This window comes from Notamacropus eugenii, chromosome 3 (assembly GCF_028372415.1).
Source record: "Notamacropus eugenii isolate mMacEug1 chromosome 3, mMacEug1.pri_v2, whole genome shotgun sequence".
In the NCBI taxonomy this organism is placed as follows: domain Eukaryota; kingdom Metazoa; phylum Chordata; class Mammalia; order Diprotodontia; family Macropodidae; genus Notamacropus; species Notamacropus eugenii.
Window position 1 is genome coordinate 251,307,515 of NC_092874.1, and position 17,425 is coordinate 251,324,939.

A 17,425-nucleotide genomic window follows, 5' to 3' on the forward strand; every position below is an offset into this window, starting at 1 on the left:
TCTGTGCCTCAGTTTCCTTGTTTGTAAAACCAGGGAATTGGACTACATTACCTCTTAGGCCCCTTCCTAACAATTAGAGTACTGCTAAATTGTATAGGTTTTTTTGGAAGGTAGCAAATTCTTCATTACACAAAGGTCAAATGACTAATAAGTCAGGAATGTTCAACTCAACAGACACTTAGTAAATACCTACTTATATGCAAGATATTTAAGTGTTAGCATAAAAAGGCAAAATGAAGCATGCTGTCTTCAAGGAGATCAACTGGAAGAGTACACACTATCTGTACAAGTAAATTACTGATCTTACGGTCTATAATCACATGGATGTATATGGGACCGAGCTGAAATTTCATTCCAGGGTTTCTGATTCCAATCTCAATGACCTTCCTACCAGTGATCGACCTCATTATCTTTTCATTATTTCATTTATTTACATAAATTCACTTATTTCTCTCTGTCACTTACCCATTAAAGTCTAAACTCTTTATTCTTCTGGGTTAGCTAATTGGGAATCAAGACTATATTGTATCAACCACCTAGCCTTTCAAGTATTATCTCTTACTCTTTGTGTGTCTGTATCCTACAACTGAGTCAAATTTAAGAATAGTGTTGCTGAAACTACTAAAAATGAAACTCAAGATTAAGAAAATCAAAGTTTGACTTTCATCTCTGGTATTCATTGTGTGACAATAATCTTGAATGCAGGAAGCACTTGATAGTGTATGTTAACTGGATGACTCTATATAGACTGAGATGAACTATTATAGATTCATTCATCTCTAATAATCTAGGACTGTGATGATGGGTAGATTAATGAAGACATAGGCCTTTTTAATAATGTCTATCCACTTAAGAGGTTTGGTTAAATCAAGTACCTTTTAAGTCTCAAGAGAAGCAAAGACCAGGATATATTTTTTTAATTTTAATTTATTTTATTTTTAATTTATGGATAAATTAAATTTCAAGCACTTCCATAACAGTATAATAAAAAAAGATCTTTGCACATGAAATTGCAAATTTATCATGTGAAACTTTTAATCCTTTTAAAATATATGTATATATGTGTACATATACATTATAACATAAATTTTTGTTTTTCCTTTTATGCTCTTTTTGAAGGCATTATCAGTTTTAGTTGCCCATGACTTATCCACATTTTGAAATTATTATTACACTTTACTTTTTTCATTCTTCTGATTCACTGACCTAGGTTTTCCATCTTGCAGTTGCATGCAACTTTCTGAGCTTAGATTTCTCTTCTCATCACCTAATCAGCATTTTCTCACCTCCATTTTCCAAGAACCATGAAGATTATAAAATTTATCCTTTACTACATATCAGTATCTAATAAGTAGTCTGCTGTCTTTGATAGATAATTATACTGGTGAGAGGGTTTGTTCTATCAATGAAGTCACTGAGGTATGGTGGATGAGGACAGAATGGCCTGTTGAAAGATACAGTCTGGTCTGCACCTGATGCCATCAGAAAATTGAATTTTTTGAGGGCAAAAGGTTCAAATAGTAGTTCTTCTACTTTCTACCTGTTTGACCTTAGGCAAGTCATCTTATGCTTTCATTTCTTGACTTTTAAAATGAAGGGAGTGGATTAGATTTCCTCTAATGTTCCTCTATTTTCAAATATATGAGCCTATAACAAATGTTTTCCCTAGCCTAGAAATCAATAAAGGGCAGGTAGAATTGAGTCCATTCTGTCTTTCTCTCCTAAACGGGAGTAATAGTATGAAGGTGGGATGAGCAAAATAATGATTGATAACAGGAGGAAATTAGAGGAGTGGTTTTGGGAATCTGAGGTTTGCTTTCTCTGAGGCACATTCTTGCCAAATAAATCCAGGATAATAACTGGAATTAATTAGCTCCATAATAGATCTTATTATGCATGGTAATATTATACAGTCATATCTGAAACCATTTGTAAAATAATGATATTCTATGCCTTAGTCCTTCTAGATTTTAGTTATTTTTTTAACCTAAAGGAATTTTGCCATAACCACATTTAGCTATAGCTTCAGATAAAATCATAACTTTGAATTCAATTGTCAATGATCAGAAACTATCACTCTCCTGCAATTTTTTAAATACAGGAGATGATGACAAATATCCACTAAAGGATCAAAAATCACTTTATCAAAGAACCCTCTCCTAAATTCATTATCTTTGTAGATGGTTTCTCAGAAGCACCAAACATAAACTGAACTATTCTATTCATGCACAACCTTATTGTTTCACCTTTTTCTTCCATGGTTAACCTTTTGTAACTAGCCATGATATTAAATATGAGTTTACAAGTGCCATAATTGTCCATTTTAATGGCTAATAATTAAAAATAAATGAGTGCCAGATGATAATTCCTACCCTCTTGACCTGTATTGTTGTAATCTTAATTTGATTTTACATGATAGTATAATAGTGAAACGGAAATTAATCAGACTCTAATTTTCATCCTTGATTGGAAGTGCCAATAGAACACTAATAATCTTAACAGTAACAACTAGCATTTATATAGCACTTCAACATTTACAAAGAATTTTCCATAGATTATCTCGTACGATCTTTACTAGAACTCTGTGAATGAACTGCCATTATGCCCATGAGTATAGCTGAAGAAAACTAGGCAAAGAATACTTAAATTACTTGTTCAGAGTCACACAGATAGTATGAGATAGTCTTTGAACTCAGATCTTTCTAATTCCTGGACAGCTAGATGGTGCAGTGGATAGAGTGCCTGATCTGAAATCAGGAGGTCTCATTGAGGTAAAATCTGGTGTCAGATACTTGGTAGCTGTGTGACCCTCAGTAAGTCTCTTAGCCCTGTTCACCTCCGTTTCTTCATTTGTAAAATGATCTGGAAAAGGAAATGGCAAACAACTTCATTATCTTGGCCAAGAAAATTCCAGATGGGGTCACAAAGAGTCAGAAATGACTGAACAGTGTTCTAATACACAATTCAGTGATCTATTCACCTTGTCCTTTGTGTTCCATCCATGCCCATATTTTCCAGGACCTCTTTCTATCTCATTGTAAATCTTTCCTTGTTCTTTCACTCTTTTCTCATCACCACAAACAACAAAGCATCCCCTAACTTTTTGGTACCCTTATGTAACCCTGAAATTCTAATAGGCTCTTATCTGCTGTCTCTACAACTACTTATTACAGATAAATTCCTAGAAAGGATTATCTTTGCTCATTAATTCCTCATCTAACTCACTTTTCCATCCCTTTCAATCTGGCTTGTAGCTCCAACATTTTTAGTAGTAATTCTTTCCAAAGTTGCAAATGATTACTAGCTGTACCACTAAATCCATTTTCCTTGTCTCAGTTTTTATCCTTCTCTCCAGTTTTTCTATTTACATAATTTTACCCATTCTCCTCTATACTTTCTCCTTGTTGACTTTTGGGACACCATACTTTTTCACTGCTCCACCTTCACATTGTACTGTTTCTTCTTGGTCAAAACGTGGGAGTTCCCTAGGTCTCAGTCCTGAGATCTCTTCTATTCTGTCTTCACTTTCTCATTCTTGATAGCCATATCACCTCAATGGCTTCAATGATAACTTCTAGGGAGATAACTCTCACATCCATATATTCATCCTAAATTCAACCTTGATCATGTACCCATATCCCATAGGCATCTCAAATTCAACATGCTTCATATCAACTAATTATATCTCCCCATTTCTATTGACGGCACCACCAAAATTTTGGTTGTTCAAATTCATAGCCTTGGAGTCAAACTTGATTTTTCTCTTTCTCCCTTTCTTCCTTCCTAACTTCTTTCTTTCCTTCCTTCCCTTTCCTTCTTTTCTTTCTTCCTTTTTTTTCTTTTTCTCTCTGTGTCTCTATCTCTGTCTCTCTGTATCTTTTTTTTTTTTTTTTGGTTCTACTTACTTCACTCGACATCAGTCCATGTAAATCTTTTCTTGCTTATCTGTGTTTGTCATAGTTGCTATTTCTTAGAATATAATGAAATTCCATTATATTCTTTGTGCCATACTTGGTTTAGCCACTTAATAATCAGTGTACACCATTTACTTGTAATTCATACCCTAAGTATGAGTGTATGTTTGTGTGTGTGTGTCTGTGTGTGTGTCTGTGTGCGTGTGATATGTGTGTGCTTAGTAAATAGAGAGCTAGCCTCTGAATTAAGATCAGCATTCAAAATCTGACTCCCACCAAAGCATAATAGAAATGCATCTTCAGGTAATTCCCTTAACTTTTAGTTAACTCCAGGCAACCCATTGAAAGCACAAGTTGTAGATCAGTAGTAGATCTATATTTACTAAGATTTTCTGTAAATTTTTTTTTGGGGGGATGACTAACATACACTTACAAAACCACAATTTTTAGACCAAAAATGCATTCATGTAAATATATACATATATTTAAGTGACAGGAATGAGAGAATACTAAATAATGAACAGTAAACATGTTTCATTGGTATTTACTTGGTGTCAAGAGAACTCAAGAGGTCCCCATCATACTGGATCCTATGGTGAACTTATGGGAAGGCATGAATAAGAGTAACACAGAATGTGTAGTCATGTATGGGCTGTGATCTCAATGACTAAACCCACATCAGGGAATTCACAGATCCTCTGCGGTATTCAGTCTGGAGAATGATGGTTTGAGAACCCTGAAAGGTACAGTGATAGTGTGTCAAAGTTAAGTTTTCCAACCTAAATATTTGTTGGAGGTCAATATCACATTTCATAAACTACTTTTTACTCAAAAGAAATGGTTGCAAGTAGCTTTTCCTTTCCATCCCAGACTTACATTTGATAACTGGACACATAGTCCTACCACACTTGTCAATTTGAAAGTCATTTTGAGAAATCACCACGGGTACCCTTCCAGAAGACTTCAGAGTACAGCATACATTCAGTTAATCCGGCAGTCCTTTTAGAATGCCCAGTCCTTGATTCTGACTGTCTAGAGACAGGCCTTAAAGATGTGGCCATGTTCATATTGAAAAATAATTCTTTTTATATATATATACTTGAGTATACTTCAAAGGTGGTAACATCAAGATAGCGTCATCCTATGTCCAGCTAGTGATTTTTAGTGAGAGATTTTCTTTATCTATCTGGGAAAATCTTTTGATTATTGAAAGGTAGAACATTTAAATGAATTTTTCTCTTTAGATTTATTCTGTACTTTCACTGACTGATCATGTTTTCTTCAGTGGTTTTAATTAGTCTTTGCTAAGGCATGTGATTACAGAAAGCTTTCTGTAAAATAAAAGAAATCGTACCAATGCAGATCGAGAGAAATGGCATCAGTGCTGGGTCTGACTCTTCTAATCCTTGAGCATTGCATGGGGAAAGAATTACTAATTAATCATACCAGTAGCCATCTAAGGGAGTGACAGATCAGCAACCGAGTGAGGGCTAAATCAGTTGATAAGAATACAGGTAAGTCATTTTCAGTATTAAGGTACTTATATCTGACACTGAAATGATTTCTTTGGTTCTGGCTCAGAGATAAACTTTTTCTTAATAAGGTGAGCTATGTTATAGAAAGAGAAATCTTAGGCTTCATTTCTAAGATATATAGAGAACTGAGTCAAATTTATAAGAATACAAATCATTCCCCAATTGATAAGTGGTCAAAGTATATGAACAGGCAGTTTTCAGATGAAATTAAAGCTATTGTTATGTAAGAATGTTCTGAATTGCTATTGATTAGAGAAATAAAAATCAAAACAACTCTGATATACCACATCACACGTATCAGACTGGCTAACATGACAAAACAAGAAAATGATAAATGTTCAAGAAGATGTGAGAAAATTGGAACACTGATGTACAGTTGGTGGAGTTGTGAACTGATAAAACCATTCTGGAAGGCAATTTGGAATTATGCCTATAAGGCTATAAAATTGTAGATATCCTTTGACCTAGTTATACCACTTCTAGGTCTATATCCAAAAGAGTTCATAAAAATGAAAAAAGGACCCACATAAGCAAAAACATATGTAGCAGCTCCTTTTATGGTGGCCAAGAATTGGAAATTAAGGTGAGGTTCATCAATTGGGGAATGAGTGAACAAGTTGTGGTATAAGAATGAGATGAAATACTATTGATCCATAAGAAATAATGAGCAGGCAGACTTCAGAAAAACCTGGAAAGACTTATATGAACTGATGCTGAGTTAAGTAAGCAGAACCAGGAAAACATTATGCACAGTAACAGCAATATTATGTGATGACCAATTTTGATAGACTTGGGTATTCTCAGCAATGCTAGAATCTAATACAATTCAAAAAGACCCATGATACAAAACACCATCTGCATGCAGAAAAAGAACTATGGAGTCTGAATGAAGGTCGAAACATACTATTTGATCTCTCAATCTCTCTGTCTCTGTCTCTCTGAGTCTCATCTTGCTTGTGGTTTCTCCCATTGGATCTAATTCTTTACAACATAACTAATGATTCTAAATCTAATCCTAAATGTTTAATATGAATGCATATTTTTAAAAAATTGCTTGTTTTTGGTTTTCAACATTCATGTCCACAAGATTTTGAGTTACAAATTTTCTCCCCATCTTTCCCCTCCCCCACCCCAAGATGGCATGCATTCTGATTACCTTTTCCCCCAGTCAGCTCTCCCTTTTATTATCCTCCCCTCCTCCTATCCCCTTCCTCTCTACTTTCTTGAAGGGCAAGATAGATTTCTATACCCCATTCCTGTATATCTTATTTTCCAGTTGCATGTAAAAATAATTTTTTAACATTTATTTTTAAAACTTTGAATTCAAAATTCTCTCATTTCTTCCCTCTCCACCCATCCCTATTGAGAAGGCAAACAATTCAATATAGATGCCTGTGTAGTTATAAGAAACAGCATAATAGTCTCGTTGTAAAAGACCAACAATATTTCCTTCCAACCTATCCCACCCCCCAATTATTCTATTTTCTCCTTTAACTCTCTCTTTTCTAAAGCATTTGCTTCTGACTACTCCCTCCCACAATCAGCCCTCCCTTCTATCACTGCCCCCTTCATATCAACTAATTATATCTCCCCTCTACCTTCCTGTAGGGTATGATACCCAATTGAGTGGGTATGTTGTTTCCTCCTTAAGCCAAATCCAAGGAGGCTAAGGTTCTCTCATACCTTCTCACTTCCCCCCCTTTGCCTCTACTGTGAAACCTTTTTCATGCATCTTTTATGTGAGATAATTTATCCCATTCTATCTCTCCCTTTCTACTTCTCTGAATATATTCCTCTCTTACTCCTTCATTTTATTTTTTAGATATATCCCTTCATATTCAACTCATTCTATGCTCTCTATCTATCTATTCATCTATTAACTCCAACTACCCTAATACTGAGAAAAGTCTCGTGAGTTGTTAATATCATCTTTTCATGTAGGAATGTAAACAGTTCAACTTTAATAAGTCTCTCATGATTTCTCTTTCCTGTTTATCTTTTCATGATTCTCTTGATTCTTGTATTTGAAAGTCAAATTGTCTATTCAGCTCTGGTCTTTGCATCAAGAATGCTTGAAAGTACTGTATTTCATTGAATGTTCCTTTTTTGCCTGAAGTATTAGATTCAGTTTTGCTGGGTAGATGATTCTTGGTTTTAATCCTAGCTCCTCTGACCTCTAGAATATCATATTTCAAGCCCTTTGATCCCTTGATATGGAAGCTGCTAATCTTGTGTCATTCAGATTGTATTTCCACAATACTCAAATTGTTTCTTGCTGGATGCTTGCAATATTTTCTCCTTGACCTGGGAACTCTGGAATGTGGCTAAAATATAAAGGAGTTTTCCTTTTGGGATCTTTTTCCAGAGGCAATCTATGGATTCTTTCCATTTCTATTTAACCTCTGATTCTAGAATATCAGGGAAGTTTTCCTTGATAATTTCTTAAAAGAAGATGTCTAGGCTCTTTTTTTTTTTTTAATCATGTCTTTCAGGTAGTCCAAAAATTTTAAAATTATCTCTCCTGGATCTATTTTCCAGGTCAGTGGTTTTTCCAATGAGATATTTTACATTGTCTTCTTTTTTTTTTCATTCTTTTGGTTTTGTTTTATAATATCTTGATTTTTCATAAAGTCATTAGCTTTCATTTGCTCCATTCTAATTTTGATGGAATTATTTTCTTCAATGAGCTTTTGGACTTCCTCTTCTATTTTGCCAATTACACTTTTAAAGACATTCTTCTCCTTGTTGGCTTTTTGTATGTCTTTTGCCATTTGAGTTAGTCTATTTTTTTAAGGTGTTATTTTCTTCAGTATTTTTGGGGTCTCCTTTTGCAAGCTGTTAGCTTGATTTTCATGAGAAATGATGTATTTATTTATTTATCTATTTTGTTCCAAACTTATCTCCAATTAGTATTAATTAGTTCACTGTGATTCCATAAGTATAGCCATTGTTAGTAAATTTCTTGGTGGCTCAGGCAACATCCAAGGACTTACCTGCCAAATAATAGACAGTAGACACGTTGAGATCTGTTTTTGTAGAGTCAGTTCAAGAATACAAGTAGATCCAGGAGCAAAAAAAGTGCTACTACTATAATATTCTGAGAAATGATGTATTTATTTATTTATCTATTTTGTTCCAAACGTATCTCTAATCAGTATTAATTAGTTCACTGTGATTCCATAAGTATAGCCATTGTTAGTAAATTTTAGTATTATATTTCTCTATCAAGATACATTTACTCAGCCTGTCAACTAATATTAATACAGAAACTGCATCTCTTAATATATGTTACATATTTAGGGATGTTAGAAAAGTTATTTCTTATAATAGACCCCTTAAATATTTTTACTTATTTGTTATGAAGTTCATATGCTTAACTATAGGAAGTTAACTAGAGGACCATCACTCTTTTTTTCTGGATGAATAGGTGACTAAGCCCAGTGTGGAGAAGAGTCAGTGATATGGAAAATCTCTCAACTATTTTTTGATTATCCCTTCACCCTTATCATCCTTTTGTTGGGGAAATGGGCCTGTAGCACTTGGTTAGTAGGCCTTTGAGCACTTGATCAATGGATGACCCTATCAACTTTCTGTTGCCTTGTCAAAATTGAATAATCATCAACTTTGCCCATTTTGGGGCATCTTCTACTGGAAAAATAAAGGTACTCTTCGAAGGTCAAGATATAAGTCTATCCATCAATGAAATGCTATATTTTCTTTGGCCTCTTCTGTACCATTTGGGTATCAAGCACTATAAAACTAAGGCCCTGAAGGAAGGTAGCATCTAAAATCATAAATAAGATCTGGGATCTCATTCATTAAACTGGGTCATGTCCACTTAATAAATGGCTATTGGAGCAGAAGAAAAAAGAAAAAGAGAATCATTAGTTCTGCCTCTGACTATCACTACTACTTTCACTTATACAGTTTTTCCTTCTTTCATTCCCTCCTTCCCTTCCTTTCCCCTTCTCTCCTTCACACAATCTTTCCTTTTTCTCATCTTTGAAATAGAGCAATCACTGGGCCTTTAATGGGAAAAAAATGGTCTACTGATTTCTACATTAATTTTTGTTCACCCTAGGTAGAAGAGTAAGAGAATACCAGAAAAAGAGAGGTGGTGAAGAACAAATTGTACCTTTGACTGACAAATTCCCCTTGAAACCTTCCAAGGATGTTACTCTATCACTGCCGATTAAATGTTTAGAGTAGTAGAAAGAATTCTGAACTTGAACCTAGAACTTCTGGCTCAGCTCCATATTTGGTTGGCATTACTGACCATGTCATTCAATCTGTCTGAGGCAGAGATTCAACCTTTTAAAATTGGGATAAGTAACATCTAAATTTCTTAACTAATAAGTTTGTGTTAAGTATGACATAAGATGTATGTAAAATGCTTTGTAAACAATGATGATGATGATAGTAATTATTATTATTTTTATGACTTTTAGACTTTAAAAACACTTTACTTATATTATTTCTTCTGGTCCTTACAACAATTCTGGGAAGTAGGTCTTATTCTCATTGCCATTTTACAGATGCAGAAATTGAGGTTGAAAGAGACTAGTGACTTGCCCAAAGTCACAGAGCAAAAGTCCAAGGATGGTTCCAAACTCATGTCTTACAGATACCAAGTCCAGGGTTCTATCCTGACTACTTATGCATCTTGAAGCACACATAAAATTATATGTTTCCAATGTTAGGAAATCTTTTCAGCTTATTGTTTCTCTGAAGAATTGTTGAATGATTTTTCCTCTGGAGTTTTTTGTTTGTTTGCTTAATTCAGAAATCCTTTGTGCATTCTAGTGTAACATTAGACCTGCTAGAGCTTGGGGTAAGGGATGTGGATGCCTTCTCACACTAAGGAGCTCTAGCAGGAGCTCATGTGGATTGTTATATTACATATAAGCTTGACTTCTAAAGATGGGAATTTGGATATTTTACTTGTACTTTTTGGTTTATTATATCTTTATTCCAGAGTACTAGGAGAACTTTTAAATTTTTAGTTTAATTCATCAAGATTTTCCCAAAAGGAAAGAGAAAGGTATTTAATGTACAAAGTAGAATAGGAGAGCTATTTATTTCCTCCACTAGAAAAGAACTTAAAAAACACACACACACACACACAGACACACACACACACAACTAGTAAGCACATAATACAAGTGATGAAACCATTTTTGGGACTTGACTCATCTAGAAGACTAAGGCTCAAATCGATAATATAACTTCCTATTTGTCTAAACTTAAAAACCACGGGGACACAGAGTGAGGAATTTCTCAGACCTGACATACTTCACACAAATTTCCATGATAAGCATGGATAACGGGAGTTTCGCTCAAGTAAACCTCCTTTTGTTAAATGTTAAATAGTCTATGGATATCTCATTTTGTTTCAATCTCAAAACTAAAACATCAGATTAGACTGAATCAGGATTATCCTGCTATAACATTCTTATTTTGGTTTTAAAGTTTTCCAGTGACTCCCCCAAGGTTTATCTATATTTTTCAGCAAGACAACGTATGAGTTGAGTTCATCCTCCTTGTAATGTTCATGTTCTCTGAAACAGATACATTTGCAAAAAAAAAAAAATTTTCTCCTGCCAATCAGTTCTTTTTGAAGTATCAATTGTTCAGATACAATCTGGGGTATTACTGAGGACATTTTAATTAAAATGATAAACCAGTTATAAATTGTAGATTTCATATTAAAAACCACAATTAAATCTAATATTATTCAAATAAATAATTACAGGAGAAAAAAATTCAGTATCTGATTGATTTGATTAGAAATGCCCTCAGTGGTGCCCCAGATTGTAGTGGCCTTGACAAATACTTCTCTAATGATCAATATTTGATCAACTTTATTCTTCAACAGAGGCACAAAGCAGGAAACTAAGAGAGCTGTCCCAGGTCCTGTTCAGGGTCACCTAGATGATGCATTAGCTCACTGATTCATACAAGCAGCTACCATAATTGTCAGGTGGGAGAATAGGCTAAAAGTTCCTTCCCCCTCATAGGGAGTCTGAGAGTGAGAAATCCAGAAAAACAAAGACCATGGTAGGGTGTGGATGTGGGAAAGACACATTTTAGCTTTCTTTAAGGATCTGAATGGCTTAGAGAGAACAATCAGTAAATTGGTTTTATTTTTGCCTTCAAAAGAAAGAAAAGAAAACAAAAACTAGGAGCAATGGATAGCAGTTTCAAAGATGTGATTTTTGTTTGGATTTAAGGAAAAACATCCTCATGATCAGAATGATACACAAAGGGAATGATTTGTCTTGGGAAGAGTGATCTCCTAGGCTCATTGAAGTCTTTAAGTAAAGATTGGTTGATGGTGTAGACAGACTTTATATTTCAGGTGTGGTATGGCCTCTGAGATTCATTACAATTCTGAAATTCTGTATTTCACTGATATTATTTTACCTTGTTTTAGATCTTAAACACTTCTGAATCCCTCCTTGTTATTACCTGATATAGAATATTTAGGCATTGTTCAAAGAAGGTATTTATCTTTTCTTCCAACATGCTGTGTCACTTGCTTATGATGTACAGAGAATCACTACTGAATCACAACCTCTTCCAGCTCCCACTCAATAACACTGAGAGTAATCTTGGTTTGCATGACATTGAGATGGATCTCAGGCCTGTAAACAGTTTTCAAAATGGATGCTTTGCTCTGGCAAACAGGTGCTGCCCCATAAATCTCAGATGCCATAAAAATCATTTGACAGGAGAGGTGAAATTGATAGGAGATTACTATTGGAAAAAAAATGACCGACAGCAAGACATAATGCAAAACATCTCTGAGTGAGGGAATTGAAGCTCATAGGGGACAGCCTTTTCAACTCATCAGAGTAATGGTTTCTTTTACGATGAAAAGAAAAACAATTTGAGGTGTATGCATTTTTTTATGAAATGGCTGATTGTGAGAGGGTGAGAAATGGGAATATAGAATCAAAGGTTTGAAGGATGAGGGCAGCCCTTCTAAGCCAATGCTTTACTTATAGGACTACAAAATTGACAGGTATCATGATGCAGTAGAGAGAGTGCTGCACTAGAACTTAAGAAGATCTGCCTGGTTCAAATATATTCTCTGATATTAAATTGCTGATGGGTAGATGGATTAACTTTTCTAAGTGTCAGGCAGAGAAGGCATCCATACTAATTTATTTAGTTCATGTTCAAGCATAGTATTGTGTTTGAGGTTTCCATATTAATTCATAAGGAAGTTGAAATTTGTGTGAGTGGAGACTTTCTTCATTGAGAACCTTGACTTACTGCCTGAAGAAAATATGGTGTCCACTTCACCTCAAACCATTTTTATCATCCTCATTTCCTTTACAACACAGATTCTTCATTTATGAATATATGCCTATGGCAAACCCTTATTTATAGTGTTGCAATGAATATTTCTTCACGCTTCACTCAATCTTTCTTTCAAAAATGTTCTTTTTGTTATGAAGTTGACAAAGATGAACATTTACTATAAAAATATAACAGAAAAAGAATACTGATATGTAACTCTGAATCTCTACCACATATCGCTTTGAAACAAAAATAACATACAACATTTACCATAACAATAAATTAAAAAATGACAAATTGTCAAGGCAGTTTCATCCAATCCTACTCTGTGTGTCTCTGTCTGAAACTTAACTCTCATCTATTCTCTTTTATTCAAGATTGTGTAATGGATAGAGCACTGAACTTAGAGTCTGGAAGATCTGACTTTGAATCTTGCTTCAGAAATATATAGTATTATACCTCCTCATAATGACATCAAGTAATCAGAATACAGAATTACATACACACACACTATGTCTACATAGATAGATAGATAGATGGATAGAGTGTATATGCATGTATATACACTAACACATGTATACACACATTAGATATAGTGTATATATATATATATATATATATATATATATATATATCTTTGAATATATCAATGAATACAAACCAAAGCCTCTATTAAATTCATACATGTATACAGATATTATATATGTGTATGCATACATACATACATACATACATATACACACACATACAGGCTATATCTAACTATCGAGGCAATGCAAAAATTTGTTTTGCTTAAATATACACGTTTGGAACTGAGAGTTTGTTTATTATTTTCATTCATAATTGTAAGGGCTTGGAGGGTGAGGCAGTTTTTTGTTACCTGAAAAAAAAAATAAAACAAACTTACAATATGAGTTTTGTGATTCTGTGCAAGTAATTTTAGCTGCCTCAGACTCAGTTTCCTCATCTATAAAATGATTATAATAGCACCTACCTCATAGGTCTTTCTATTAGAAATAAATGAGATAATATATGCAAAGTGCTTTTCAAACCATACAGTCATTTATAAATGTAAGATTATTATATTCCATTGATTTTTACCTTTCATTTCTTCCCTTTTTATAAACTATTATCATTTTACTACAAATACCCTGATAGCTTTCCTTTCCTTCCCTTAAGAACAAACAAACAAACCTCTTCCTGTAAGAAAATAAGAATAGTCATACAAAGTAAATCTACACATTGGTCATATGTGAAAATGGACATGTTATTCTTATGCCTTTAGTATATTGCCACTCAGCTAAGAGGTAGAAAGTATGCTTCATTGTGTCTTTTGGAGTTATGATTTGTGACATTGTGGTAATCATAATTCTTGTGCCTTTTATAGCTGTTTTTCTTCAAACTCTTGTCATTTAAAAAAATTCTTTTTTTTTTTCTGCTTCACTTCAATGGGCACCAATTCACACATGTTCTCTGAGGTTTTTCAAAATATATCCCTTTTGTCATTTCCCAAATGACAAAATTTTGGCATGACAATGTTCTCTTAGATTCATATACAATAATCCATTTAATCATCCCACAGTTCTTTGCTATATAATAAATATATTTATATATAAATATATATACACATATACATATGTGTGTGTATACATGTATACATATATGTATATGTATGTATGCAAATGTAGACGGCACAATGCAGAGAGCATTAGGCTTGGAATCAGGAAGGCTCATCTTTCTAAATTCAAATCCAGTCTCAGACACTAACTTTGTGACCCTGGACAAGTCACCCAGGTCACCTTTGTGACCCTGCCTGCCTCAGTTTCTCATCTATAAAATGAGCTTGAGAAGGGAATGGCAAACCACTCGAGTTTCTTTGCCAAGAAAAGGCCAGATGGCATCAGGAAGAGTCAGACATAACTGAAATATGATTCAACAACAAAAATATTCAGTAAATCCTCAAATTTCATGGCAGTAACATTTCTAAAATATGGCACAAAAGTTAAAAAATAAATGAATGTTGATACAATGAGCCTTTAAGAAATAGGGGATGAGTTTCCTATGACCACCAAAAAAACTGTAATCTTTCACTAGAGATGACTGAAAACATATTTTTCTTAATGTAATTCTTTCTGATAATATGTACTTTTCCTAATATAGTAGCCATAAAATAACTCATAAAATGCAGAATACAATATAAAATTGTAACATACAAAACATTTTTCTTGCTAGTAGTTCCCTAGAATTCTGTGACCTTTTGGGTTTCTTCAATTAAAAGCAAAACAAAATATCAATTTCAGATAATATTCACTTTTCATAACGCATGAAATCTATAATATCATAAGTATTGTACAGCAAATAAAATACTTAAAACAAAAACTTTGAAAAATATGAATCTTACCTTTCACGATGTCAGTGGTGGTGTGAGGACATTGTGCTAAATAATAATGTTGATTTCCTTAACACTAAACTTGAAACTGACAGCAGCTGCAGAAATTCTGGCATGAAGTACAACTGACACCTTTATTTTCTCACTAAGCCATATCACAGACTTTCAAACTTGGGTTTAAACCCAAAGGACTTATATTATACTTTGGGAGAGGGGGCATAATTGCAACTCAAAACTTGAATTTTAAAAGCAAACCATGAAAATATGCCATGAACTTATCAGGGGCTCTTTACAATGGTAGGGTGAACAAGACCGATGAAAGCACATAGCAGGATACCAGTTGCTCCCCAAAGTCACATATCCTCCTACTCATTTTTTTCTCTACTGCAGATAAAAATGTGTGGTTGCTATTGGTTTTTGTGAGTTCATTTTATATCTTTTTACTTTCCTGAAGATATTCTTTCAATTGTTTATCAGCTGAGTCTGAAAGATTCTCTAAGTGGAACATCATGTCACTTTTAGGAAAAAAGAAATAATTTTGTTTCTTTTCTGTTTGCAACAATTTCTATTTCTTATTTTATAGTTACAACTAGGATTTCTAGAAGAGTATCAAATAATAGGGATAGTGGAAATTCTTGCTTTATCCCCTATCTCATTGGAATGTCCTCTGGTGATTTTCAATTACTGATAATGCTAACATTTGGTTTTGGATAAAGTATTTTGCTTCACCTTTTAATATTTTTTTTAAGCTTAAAAGGATATTGTATTTTATTTTAGGTATTTTAGGTATTTAGGCATATATTTTCAGGCATATAATTACTCTCATGTTCCATTTCCTGCTTATTCTTTAGTATGCTCCACCTACTCACCAGCTGTTTGTTCTCCTGTGGACTACTTTCAATAATTGGTGAGTTCATGCTTGGAACTTCTATGTCATGAGATGATCCAGACACTCAGCTCTCATTGTCTTCTGGTGTGTTCCACTTCCCAGTTGGCTGCCTGGGTAGAGTTTAGATGCCCTCCCTTCCTCTCAGCCCACCATTTCAGCCATCTTCCCCACTCCCCACTTCTTCCCTCTCCCCCATTTCCCCTGCCCCCCAGCTCTCCTTATGTTTAATCTTCCCCTGTTAGATCGCAAACACCTATAGATTAGGGACTACATTGTTTTCTTCCTCTTTCTTTCTCCTCCTCCCTCCCTTCCTTCCTTCATTTGTTCATTTTATTCAATTTTTTCATCAATATTCATAGTTTGAAGCCCCCAACCATTGTAGTTTTCCTGTAATTCAATGAATGTTTTGTTCACGTACTTAAATGCAATGTCATATGATGCATCTATAGTAAGCAACCATATAAGCTTATTATCCATAGTGCCTTTCAGCACAATTCATTTTTCCTACTTAACTGTATTAATTATTTTGTCTTAGTTGCTGGCTACTGTCTTCCTCCTAGTGGTCCATTGTGATTTTGATCCTTGGGTGACTTCTTTGCATGGATAATCTCCAACTGACAGTAGTTTCTAGCCTTACTGTAGCACCCACCAGCAGGCTAAAGTATAATGCTGGTTATCACATTGATTTGGGTCCTATACCATAGCCTTGCCGGCATTAGCATCCAGGGCCTGAGATTTTCCCCTTTCTCTTTCTCTGGGTCCCAGGGCTTTACCTATGGGACTGGGCTCTGTCCCCTGCCTCTCATCTGTGAGAAATAACCCCTCATGCCCAAATAGACATGGTAAATTAGACAGACTAAGAATGAGTGAAGCAGTTGGAATTTTAATACATCCTAAAGGGCAGATGAAGGAACCTGCAAAGAGATCCCTCACACTCTACAGAAGCCAAAGTGAGCCCCTTTTGTTCCCTAATCTGGCTGCCAGTCCCTCCTAGCTGACTCTGATGGGTTAGACTCAGCATAGTTCACAGGTTTCCTAGAGCACCTATTACATATTTCCTTTAATATGTTCCCCCTCTGACCTCAACCAATGCAGGTTCGCAAAATGGGGCTAACCCCTCCATAGGGGGTGTAAGTTAATATGCAAGAATCTTATTAAGCAGGCTCAGTAAAGATAGCCCTTAACCTTTGTCTTACTTTTGTCCCCAGAAGCCTTCAGGTTGTTCTCAGGAACTCTTCTTCCCTAGAGACACCTTCCTTTTATGGCCCCATTCTCTGATTTATAAACAGAACTCACCCAGCTAATCCTTATAGCCCCACCTCTATAAATATTAGCCTAATAAAGCATAGTGACTGCATTTCTTGTGCAGATAACCTTTGTGGAGAGAGAACTC

At 34.6% G+C, this 17,425-nt stretch overlaps 1 long non-coding RNA gene across 1 annotated transcript in view; it reads right to left on the reverse strand.

The window, feature by feature from the left end:
- Nucleotides 1–15,456, reverse strand: part of LOC140531501 (uncharacterized) — a 34,776-nt gene extending 19,320 nt beyond the window's left edge. The window contains exon 1 of the long non-coding RNA XR_011976343.1: nt 15,156–15,456. This is a non-coding gene — a long non-coding RNA (uncharacterized lncRNA). The remainder of the gene's footprint in view (nt 1–15,155) is intronic.
- Nucleotides 15,457–17,425: the final 1,969 nt, after the last annotated feature.